This window comes from Magnolia sinica, chromosome 4, assembly GCF_029962835.1.
Source record: "Magnolia sinica isolate HGM2019 chromosome 4, MsV1, whole genome shotgun sequence".
Classification (NCBI taxonomy): Eukaryota; Viridiplantae; Streptophyta; class Magnoliopsida; order Magnoliales; family Magnoliaceae; genus Magnolia; species Magnolia sinica.
Genome location: NC_080576.1, coordinates 68,066,911 through 68,078,698, shown reverse-complemented (window position 1 = coordinate 68,078,698; position 11,788 = coordinate 68,066,911). Strand labels below are relative to the sequence as shown.

Genomic DNA, 11,788 nt, shown 5'->3' with positions numbered 1-11,788 from the left:
GTCCCTACACTTGCACTCGGTACATGTGGAATTCGTGTGGCTCAAGCTTTTAGCGGTTGAAATTATGGGACCCCACTTTAATTGGGCTATGAATAAGAAATTTTCCACTAGTCTGATGTCCTAGTTCGCAGATAGTCAGCCATTTAAATCAATGATTAAAATGAAAAGTGGCCAATGGTTTGAATTCAACCAGCAAATATACTCATTAATCAGTGGTCAAGATCGCCCAAACAATCTTATTCTCGGGATATAACCTATCTACAGTGGTTACCATGATTTGAATGGTTTAACTTGAGTTATATGCATGCCACGCATGCAATTCCAAGTGCATGCATATGGAACATGACCCTCCGCTGGAGCATCAAATAGCTTTTATATCCAATAGTAGATCCGCTGGAAAGCAATCATTCCACGAGCAATGAGGATAGAAGGATACAGTGACAACCATTTGTAACAATAAATAGAAAATAGCAATCTAATAACTGGAAAATAGCAATCCAATGAATTATCCTTAATTAGGGATTAAAAAATGGAAATCCCCAAAAACTTGCAACATTGGAAAACCCTAATTAGGGATTAAAAAATGAAAATCCTCAAATACATACACCATTGGAAAACCCTAATTAGGGTTTGGATATTCGACGTTGAAGAGAGAGGAGAGAAATACCTGCTACAATGGCCCCTCACTGCTGAAATGGCCGCCGATGTGCAGATCGGTTCAGGTCCCTCCCTTTTTTGGATCAAAGAGAGAGAGAGAGAGAGAGAGAGAGAGAGAGAGAGAGAGAGAGAGATGATTGGACCTAATGAGGGCACCTGAGAGAGAGATAGAACGGGAGATAGAGAGGAATAGAGAGAGAGAGGGGGTCGGGAGAGCGTTTATGGGCTGATGCTCCTGGAGCTCCGAGTTGTATGAACAGTTTAAATAATGTCAAAGTTAAATGGGCCCCACTGTGATGCGTGTCGACCATCAACACCGTGCATTTGATGGGCCCTCTTTAAATTATGGGATATCCCAAAAATCAACCGTATATGGAACTTAGGTGGGCCATACTATCTAAAATCATGTGAAGAAATGGCTCAAACATATAAAAGCACTTGGTGGGGCCCACCTAAAATTTTGATGCATATGAAACTTGGTCTAACTCCTCGTCCAAGTGGGACACACATAATGGATGGTTTGGATTTGTGAACCACATCTCAGTGGGCCCAAAAAATGATTATGAATATTTTAGTGGCGGGTAACCCCTCTCAACTTTTGTATGTGTTGTGGCCCAAAAAAGTCATGGATTGTCTTGATATTTAAGCCTCAGGCCCATCATGGAATGGTACATCTGACTGATGCGGTAGATTCGACACCAGTGACCAAGTCTAGGAGCCCCACCATGTTTTAATTACAAAATTCACTCTGCTAATCAAATTTTATACTCAATGTTAGGTCTTGAGGTTAAAAAAATCAACTAGATCCACAAATTAAATGGGCCACACCACATGAAATGATGTAAATGGGATGTCAACCATATATAGGTTTGTTTGTGCGTGGGCCACCATGTGGTATATATTTAATCAACTCCATTAATCAGGTTTACATTTCTAGGAAGCTCTTTCACAAATTGTGTTCAATCCAATCTCCACCATAGACATGTGTGTGATCTTGATCGCAACTAATTAGTTGATGGGGCCATCTGGTTAGGCTTTCTTGCCATGAATTTGGCGAGGGACACAATTTGAGATACCACCATAGACATGTATGGTTCATCTCAAGTGTTGGGCCATGGATTGACTTGACCTGATGATCTTTACAAAATCTCATTCTATGTGAATGGGGCTTTGCTGGATCCTTGACTATGGGGTGTGGTGGGCCCCACATTCAAGGATCCACCTAATCCGTGTCCATTCTTTGTGCATCTTTTTCTTTGAGGAAGTTACCGATGATTTTCTTGTAGTATGGTTGGCCGAAAGGACGCGTTCTTCGCTTGACTTGCCGACCTTTGCATGAAAGGATATTAAAAAAAAAAAACTGAAAAAACTCCCTTCCTATCTAGGTACATAAACAATGGTACACTTACAATAATTTAAAAGTAGTGATACAGACAACCACCAACCTATAAGGCCCACCGAAGTTGGGAAATGATAATATCTTGCTACTTGCTATCTCTTGAAATTTCCAATATCTCATGATGAGATGACTACGTACATTTTTGCCAATTGGCATGGCCTACTAGATGGACAGGCTGGATCACCACATGCACATTTAGCACTGGAACAAGGACCTGGCAAGTTACAACATTTTTGGATAGATGCCACTACCTTAACCATTCACTCATTCATACAATTAGGAACAAGCCATGGTATAATAATCAAACCGATCGGATGATCATAGCCCTTTGAATGGAGCCAATTTGCTACAACCATCCATTGTTTGCGAGCCATAATTCACATGGTGCCCCTATCCATAATTGGCAATGGACCTGGATGGCTTCAAGTATAACCATCAATTAGGGCTTTCCAAGGGCCCTGACTCGGTTACTATGTTCTCACGTTTTAAACTACAGGTGATAATGTATTGGGTCAGCTAGCAGGTTAACAAACCCGAGCTGTTCCTAATGAAGGTTGGAGTAAGCCAAATGGGTATGGGTCTGAGTAGGGTTGAACCATATCCAACCTAACCCAACCTAGCCATATAAATAACCAATGGGATGGGCTAGATGAACCAATCTAGCCCGGACCATATAGCCTAATGTTCCATTAAAGTTTCGACAATGGATCTATCTCATTTTTTAGATCTCATTCTATCATGGTTCGAAGAAAATGATGGACAGAGTATATTTTACACTGTCATCGTAGTTGGCCCACATTAATTTATATCTTTTTATGTTTTATCTGCATTCATATCTTCTTGATATTATGAACATGTTGGATGTCAAATAAACATTACTATGCACCCAAGGAAGGTATCAATGGTGGAAATCATTATTCCACACTGTTTCGTGTGGCATGGTCCACTTAAGTTTTGGATTACCGAAAATTTGGGATCATTGGCTTGTTCATCCATTTTTCGATATCATTTTAGAGAACTATCCAAAAAATTATTAATATCCAAAGATTAATTAAATGAACCAGACCACAAATGAGGGAAACAAATTAGCTGCTCCCCCTGACACCATCCAATGGCTTGTGGTTAATGCTCTGTGGGCCCTTCCCTGACGTATGTATTTAATCCATGTTGTCCATCTATTTTTAAAAATCATCTTACGGCACAAGACAAAAAAGGATGCATATCCCAATATGAAATGGACCACATTAACAGGAAACAGTGTTGAATGAGAGTCAACCATTTAAAACATTTCGGGGGCCATAAAAGTCATGAATCGAGATGATTTTTGTTTTTCCCCTTTATCTAGGCCTGTATGACCTAATCAACATATTGAATGTCAAATAAAAAGTAAAGTGGGCCTTAGGAGGGTTTTAATGATGGATAACCAATTATTATTGTTTTTATGTGGTGTGGTCGACCTCATATCTATTTACCAGGCAATGGCTGGTGGTCGGTGCTCTGTGGGCCCCACCATGACGTATTTGTTTCATCCACGCTGTCCATTTATTTTTATAGATTGTTTTATGATATGAGAGAAAAAATGAGGTATATCTAAACCTCAAGTGGACCACGTTATAGAAAAAAGTGGTGGATGAATGTTGACCATTAAAAACGTTTTGGGGGCCATAAAAGTTTTAGATCAAGCTGATATTTATTGTTTCCCTTCACGTAGGTCTTTATGACCTAATCAACATATTAGATTTCAAATAAACAATACAGTGGGCCTCAGGAGGATTTTAATAGTGAATATCCAACCATTATTGATTTCCTATGGTGTAGTCCACCTGAGATTTATATACCTATCATTTTTTGTGCTAATCTTTAAAATGATCTCTAAAAATAGATGAGTGGAATGGATGAAACATATACATCATGATGGGGCCCACAGAGCACCCACCACCAGTAGCCAATCCGCCTACCAAATTTGGGCGCGCGCTCAAAACAGAGCCGCGCCCAAAATTAGGGATTTCATACGGTCTCTCTCATTCTCTCTCATTCTCTCCGTTGCATTCCCTAAACCCTTCTTCCCCTAATCCTTTATCTCCCTCCCGATCTTTGCTCCATCTCTCTTTCTCCTCCCTCTCTCTCCAATGCCTCAGCCGTGAAGAAACACAGGCCGTGAACGCCCTCTTCCCTCTCTCTCTCTCTCTCTCTCTCTCTCTCTCTCTCTCTCTCCATTGCAGCAGCCGTGAATCTCCTACCCGAAGAAACTCACGCCAAGAAGCTCCTCTCCATTGCAGCAACCGTGTACTGTGCCATGCTTTGTCAGGGTTTCTTGGGTGATGACTTCAAAAGCCAGGGATCACATGTTGCATATAACATTGCAGATTTCTCCACACAGGCATGTTTGCATCACTTGTGGTTATCATGATGGTCTTACTAATGCATTTTTGTAGCAGATCGATGAATCTCTCATTCTCTCTTGCTAAGAGAAATCATTTGTAGTTATGATCTCTGTGATGTTGCCACTGATATTCTGATGCTTGCATGACAAATCGGCCTTTATGCATTTTTGTAATAGATGATGAATCTCTCATTCTCTCTTACTGAGAGAAATCATTTGTAGTAAAGATCTAAATGATGTTGCCGCTGGTGTTCTAATGCTGGCATGACAAATCAGCCTTTTCTTCACTAAACTAATGTTGAAAATTTCCTATTTTCTTTCGTTCTGTTTTTATGTAGACATGCATTTCTACAGTTAATATGCTAGCAGTCATTTTGTTTCATCAACCCAGCTCCTGCGTGTGAGCGAGGCTTTGTAGATAACCCCAATGGCCAGAGCTTCAAGTGCTTTTTCCTAGCAGTTACAAAAGAGCTTCCATCTGATGAGAAGCAAACAGATGAAATTGCAGTGCAAGATGTACTTGCTTTAAGCTTGGTTACCAACCTTCCAATTCTTCAGTCCGAGAGACTGAGGTACCCATCATTAGAAATCCAATAGACACCAAATGCTTTCCTAGAAAAGCATCCAAAATAGAAAATCGGTAAATCTATTCAAAATTCTAGAACTACACCAATATCAATCAGAGTTTCAACTGGAAGTGTCAACTGCACAACAAAGACGAATTAACAAATCGAGACAGAGAGAAGCTTTAGTTAGCCAGATTTAACTAACCATCAGGTGAAAAGTCAATACATGCCACCCCAGTTGATTGTCAATTCTTGCTCTAACGCATTTAGTTACACATTTTAACCAAAAGTCACATTAATTAGTTCTTCTGCTTCAATTCATCAAATCACACACAACACTTGTGTTGTCATCTCTAAAATAGGCAGAGATGTACCAAAAGTGAGTCCTAGCCTTCCTATATGCTTGAAAAGAAGAAACTACATGAAACTCACAAGAAAAAAGTGAAAATAATTGAACAGTAGCCTCTAATAGGTGACATGTAAGAGCGTATCAGGACTGACACAAGCCCGTATCATGTCGCTGGGCAGGAAGATGTCATCTGGAAATGCCCATATCAGCCAATAAGGGACAATTTTTCAATCCTTTCTTGGTCCACTTGTGGGCCGCCATGTATGTCTTAGTTAGGGACTTCTGCAAGGCTTATTGTTCCTTTCATTAGGAATTCTAGAATAGGTAGTATAAATGACTGAGATTAGTTTTAAATCAAGGGCTGAAATTTAGTTTAGATCCTTGGGTTATCACTAGTGTAAATAGTTCTCATGTTAGGTCATTGGAGAGATCGGAAGAACAATAACTGATTTTTTATATTTTTTTTCCTTTTCAAGATAAATGTACGGAATTGGAAATTTGGGGCTTGTAAACATTCATTTTCTTAAGTAGAAGTTTCTTCTCTTGTTAGTGTTGGCAAGTGCATCTTGTATGTGTTGAACAGTTTCTCTGATTACTGGAATCTTACATTGACTGCTGGAACTTTTTTCTTTAATGCTGAGATCATTTCCAACTTGCTGGAAAATTCCAGCTATTTGCTGCAAATCATTTCTAACTGCTGGATATTAATCCCCTCTTACCGAATAGTTGTTGAATTTTTACTTCGAAGGCTTAGTTCATTGGATGCTTCACAAATACTTCATATTTCGAAGTGTGGACTGTCCTATAACACTTGAATCAAGTGGCAATTGATTGGGTCCTAACAAACCTAGATTGACCTACATAAAAAAATGGACTCGATAAAATCTGGGACATCTTTCTAGGAAAAAGGCCTTTAAGACAGAAAAGGCATTCAATAAAAGCTAACCTCATAAAAATTAGTGATGGAGATAATTTACCTATATACATCAAGTGGTCACTGAGCCTATTCACTTACAAAATCCTGTTGATGTCCTGGAAAAAGAAGAAGCTTAAAACTCTTCTTCATCTTCTTCTTCTTCTTTTTTCCTTTTTCTTTTCTTTTTTTTAGAGATCTTAAAAGTTCTTTTTTCTTTCAACTGTAATTGAAATTTTAGATATTTAAACTCGAAAAAGTGAAATCGATAATACATAGGCATGGCAGTTATGAGAGTGTTTAATGCCATTCTTGTTGGCTGGTTTTACTTCTCCACATAGGCACCCTTGAGGAAATGATTACAGTGGCTTAGTCCAAGTCACTTTAGATGTGTTTGAGATGCACCTTTCTGTCTCACAGGGTTATGGTTCAATCATCAAGGGATACACCCTCAATGGTGTTCTTTTGGGGCTAGCAAGAGGATTGTCATCCCTTGGAAGGTACTTGATGCCTTTGCAGAAATCCTTGACCTTCTCAATGTCTTAATACGGATTGTTTAATGGTTAAGGTATGAGGAAAGGCAACTCCTTGGATGTCAATTTTCCCTAATTTCCCACATCTGGCAACCTCATTTCAATATGGTGGTCTAAATACCTGTTTATGACTAGTGGTGATATGATTCGACTGAATAATGTATCCTACTTAGCATTTTTGTCTTTCATTTAAGTGCTAACAGGCCACATTAACTCCCAAGCTACTTGTGAATGTGATGGCACTGATCATTTGGCTGCTGGCTTGTGTTACAGTTCATGATAAGAAAGAGTATGCTGTTAATGCTTCTGCTTGTGGCAACATATTCACTCGGCATAGATTTGAAGCCTCTTCAAAGTCCAGTTCTTCTAGGATCACCAATATATGTGCCCCAATTTTTAACTATATCTCATTTCATTAGGTGCATTTTATACATTCTATAATGCAACATGCTGATATTGACAGTGTTATGACATGACTAACTCTATACTATAGATAAGTTGCAGGCTGATATTTGCCCTCCTACTTATTTGACTTTAGAACTGATAGTAAGCGGGAACTATTGGTCATAGGTCAATGAGTAATATCATGCCGTATGAGATATCTACAAGTTAGTAATATCCCTTTGCATGTGCTGTAAAATCTTAGGAGGGACTATTTACGTTATGCCAGTTGTTGTAGTTTTTCTGCTCAGCATTGTTGCTCTAGCGTGGTGGTGCAGCCACAGTTAGAATTTTGCACCTTCCCTCGTAAAGTCCCTTTCATTGGAGCATACAATGCACATTGTTCTCTGTTGAACTCAACAAATCAGGAAAAGATTAAACTCAACAAACAGCTCCCTTAGTCGGCAACATCATTAAGGTCAATCTTCATTGTCAGATCAAAATTTTTGAAGGAAAATGCATACATTTTCTTTTTTATTTCATTTGAGTAAGTTGTGCTTCTTATAATACTTGTACTAAGCTTTTAACTATGATTGTTTCCCTTTGATAAATCAGGTTATTTGCAAATACTGTACCGAGTGAGAAGGATCCTCTGCTTGGAGTGAATTTGGAGAAAAATGTGGCTTTAAAGCAGGATGCAGCCCACGGTAGCATTTCAAATCCCAACTGTATATTTAGAGTGGATCCACGTCAAACCTCATTTGTTTCAGAGAAGAAAAAACCCATGTTTCTTTCTAAGATATGGAGAAATCTTCTTTGCAGGTGTAATGCTTGCACAAAATTCTATGTCCAGCAGAGCATGACAGGCTGTCTAATTGATGAGGACTCAATTGAGGAATATGAAAAGGTGGCAAAGGAAAAGAGGAAGGAGAAATTGGAGCAACAGGAAGGAGTGGAGTTAAATTTTCTCAGCAAACTTGGTCATGTCCAAAAGATTGAGATTCTGAATGGCATTGCTGACATGAAGAATGAACTCAGGTCCTTCATGGTATGGGTTCTATGATCTGAATTTCCTGTTTTTATATGTGATTCTGTCTGTAATTCTGAATTCTTATTTTAAAGGGGCTACTATAGGGGAGGGCCACAAATTTCATTTTCTTTCATCTGAAATTTCTTTTTTATCAGTTTATGGTTTAGAGTGCATTTGGTTGCATCAAATATCATGAAATTTCATGATTAGGTGCAATCAAATGCACAGCTAGTGAGAAAAGGGAAGTGTCATTTTTAGGTCTTCCATTTAATTAGTATTGACAGTTTGCGGAGTTTTAGATCACAAGGATTTGAAATCAGTGTTAATATTATTTCAGATTACAGGTAATGCACTTACATCTTTTTGAAATTTTTATATCTAGTGCTATTTACCTTGACAAGTGGGAATATGCCACAAGGATACAAATTTACATGCAGGCATATTGATGTTTATCCTGAAAAGTGACGAAAATGCATCAAGGAAATGCATTTAGCTTCTCTTACATGATTTTATCTTGAAAAGATGTGACATTTTCATCAAGGATGGGCACTTAGGTTCCCTTACATAAATTTTTTATCCTGAACAGTGGGTTAAATGCCTCAAGGATAGGCATTTACATGCCCTTGCCAGAATTTTTAACTTGAATAGAGAGAAAAATACCTCAAGAATAGCCTGTGACTTTACCATGATTTTTATCTTGAAAAGTAGGCAAAACACTACAAGGATGGGCATTTAGGCACCCTTATTGAATTTTTAGCCTGAAAAGTGGAATAATGCTTTAAGGATAGGCATTTGTGTGTTTTTTTTTTCTTTTGTGGTTTGGTTTGGCTACTAATGTTCAGTACTTCAATACAATAAGTTGTTTCTGTAATGCCTGAGATGTATTAATACTTTATCTATGTTTGGATGTAATATGCTCATTCAAAGTGAAACAGTTATTTAGAGTGTAGGCTCGAAAAGAGGTTCACAATGCTTCACCGGGGAGTTTACATGGGTCCATGATCAAAGCTGCCCAACAGGTGCAGGTGCAGGTCACAATCCCGCCTTCCCTACCCAAAATTCAGGTCAGTCTAACTCTTATCATTTGATAAGCCATATATATAGATTAAATGTTGGCTGTCCATTTCTTTAGCATACGTTTAGCTCACCTAGTTTGACACCAACCTGATTCTTGGACCTAGGCATATTTTCTAGGTGAAGTTTGCTAAGCCCACACATGGGTAGAGCCTTCTGCAACAACATATAGCTGCATGTACCAATATAACATAAGGTGCGAGAACAAAACTTTCCATTCAAATATTGTACCAATTACAAAAGTAGTGTTTTCCCAACATGAAATAAAAATAGATGCACAAGACATTGAACACATAAGCTATCTTTTCTGTCCATTTGGTGCATTTGTTTGGCTTTTCCAAATCTACCAATCTATGGGTCACACATTGTAATATCTTACTGGTTGGATGTTTCTGATTGCCCAAAAATAGTTGGACAGCAAGTTTTAGAAAGGCCCACTCATTCAATGGTTGGGATCATAATGTGGGGTAATTTGAAGATAATTCTCATGTTTGAAATGTCCATGCCATATTTTGCATTTTACTCCAGTTTACGAACTTGAGATTTAAAACTTTCTGAAAGAAAGTTGATAATTGAATACTATTTGTTTTGGAGGCTATGTATTGCTGATTTTGTTCAGGCCATGATTGTCCAATAGGTTTGAGGCACCTATGGATCTAAAGAAAGAGTGGGAAAGATTAATATTTGAACAAAAGTATGGGGAAGCATTCACTTGAACCCATGAATTGTTGGATGTTTATTTGGTTTTTAGATAATGTAGATTTTTCTTAGTTTTTCAGAGTTTATAATTGAGAAGATAAGCATGTGCTCTTGAAGTATTGTCTCTCTCTCTCTCTCTCTCTCTCTCTCTCTCTCTCTCTCTTTTATGACATCTCATCCTTATCTTTTTCTATATTTTTAGTTCTTCAATTTTGCTGCATAACTTTTCTGTATGATGATATTCGTTGTAGGAAGCTATTCGTTGGGGTACTGATTATCTTCTCAAAGCTACTGCTCATCCAAACACCATATATGTGCAGGCTTCTTTTTCTTTTTCTCTAATTCTTTTTTGGGTTGGATTTGCTTTCTTTTTCTTTTTCCTCATGTGGGATCTCTGTTTCTTTTCAGAAAAAAGCTGTTTAATTTGTATTTTCCATTTGTTTGGGATTTTTTTATTTTTTATTTTTGGATTTCTTTGCTGGGTTTTTCCAGCCGTTATTGGAATGTTGGTTTCTGGTTCTTATAACGTTTTGGAGTTTTTTTTAGAAGAAAAGAGGAATAAGAGACAAAAAGCTGGTTTTTTTTTTTTTTTTTTGGTTGTTGAAGATTTTAAGCAATGAAAATGGTTTTTGGGATTTTTAGAGGGCTTGAAAGAAAGAGAAGCAGAGAAAACAGAGCAATGTGAGTTTTTATTTTTGGTTACAAGTGGGTGATGCTAACAAGGATTATGCATGTTGAACACAATGAAGTCAGGAAACACACATGCTGTAGTTATATAACACATGCACAGATCGACACATCACATTTTGATGCAACTTGGTTATCAAGGCAATGGTTAATCACATTTTGATGCAGTTTGGTTATCTGGAGCATTTTTTTATATGAATAGAAACTCTGTTACTGAAAAAATGTGAATCTTTAGCATTGATTAGAGAAGTGCTTATATTTTTTAACAAAACCAGATGGTTATTGGTCTTGTACATTTAATAGTTGGGAGTTTTGTTTATGGCGGCACAAAAACAAAGAGCAAATCTGGGACTGGACTTGAGTCAGCAATGGAATCTGAACATCCGACAGGTGAGAAACCTCGTTTGGGGATCGACTGATGAGCCATTCTGATTATGCACACACTTGTATCAAGTCGGATGTTGGATTTGTTCAATGAATATAGCTTTTGGGCTGCAAGCTTGAGACAACGATTTCTACAATTTATTTAGTTTGACTTGAGTCAATTTATATCCAGGTTGGGGGAGTTGAGACTGTTACTCTTGGAGATGATGAAGCCCGTGTTAGAGGTTGTCAGAAAAGCATTCTTGAGAGAAAAGCTCCTCCAACCTTCCATTTTCTGGTTGAAATGAGGGAAAGGAAATATTGGGTCACGCATCGGGTACGTCAACAATTGGGACCACAATTTGGATGGCCTGGAGTGACATCCATTCATGCCGCATGTACAGTTGATCAGTCTTCTCCACCATTTGAAGCAAATGGTGGAAAATACAGTTGTGTAGCCCATAAAGAAAACATGCCTTCAAACTTTGATATTCTCAGCATCTATGTACTCTATTTATGAATTATTAGCTCCAGATATAGGTCTTTTCCTATCTAAAAGTAAAAGAACTCATGTTATATGTTTGTCATTGGCTCATTGCGCACATTTGTTCAGAATATTTCGAGACATGATCATGGGTGATAATCCTTGCATCTTCTATGATTCTTTTAATCTATTCATCTTATATTATTCTTTTATTCTATGCAGACTAAAAGGAGTGTTGATATGTTGCTCCATGGTAAAAAGCCCTTGGTT

At 37.9% G+C, this 11,788-nt stretch overlaps 1 long non-coding RNA gene across 4 annotated transcripts; it reads left to right on the top strand.

Moving 5' to 3' along the window:
• Positions 1–7,460: 7,460 nt before the first annotated feature.
• LOC131243193 (uncharacterized) lies at positions 7,461–10,845 on the top strand. 4 transcript variants are annotated; one of them, XR_009169938.1, is made up of 7 exons: positions 7,461–7,659; positions 7,797–7,888; positions 8,004–8,229; positions 9,147–9,275; positions 9,406–9,481; positions 9,923–9,979; positions 10,236–10,845. It is a non-coding gene; the product is annotated as an uncharacterized LOC131243193 (long non-coding RNA). The 4 variants fall into 4 exon arrangements; XR_009169937.1 differs by having other exon boundaries at positions 9,923–10,100; XR_009169935.1 differs by having other exon boundaries at positions 9,923–10,845.
• The last annotated feature ends 943 nt before the right edge of the window (positions 10,846–11,788 follow it).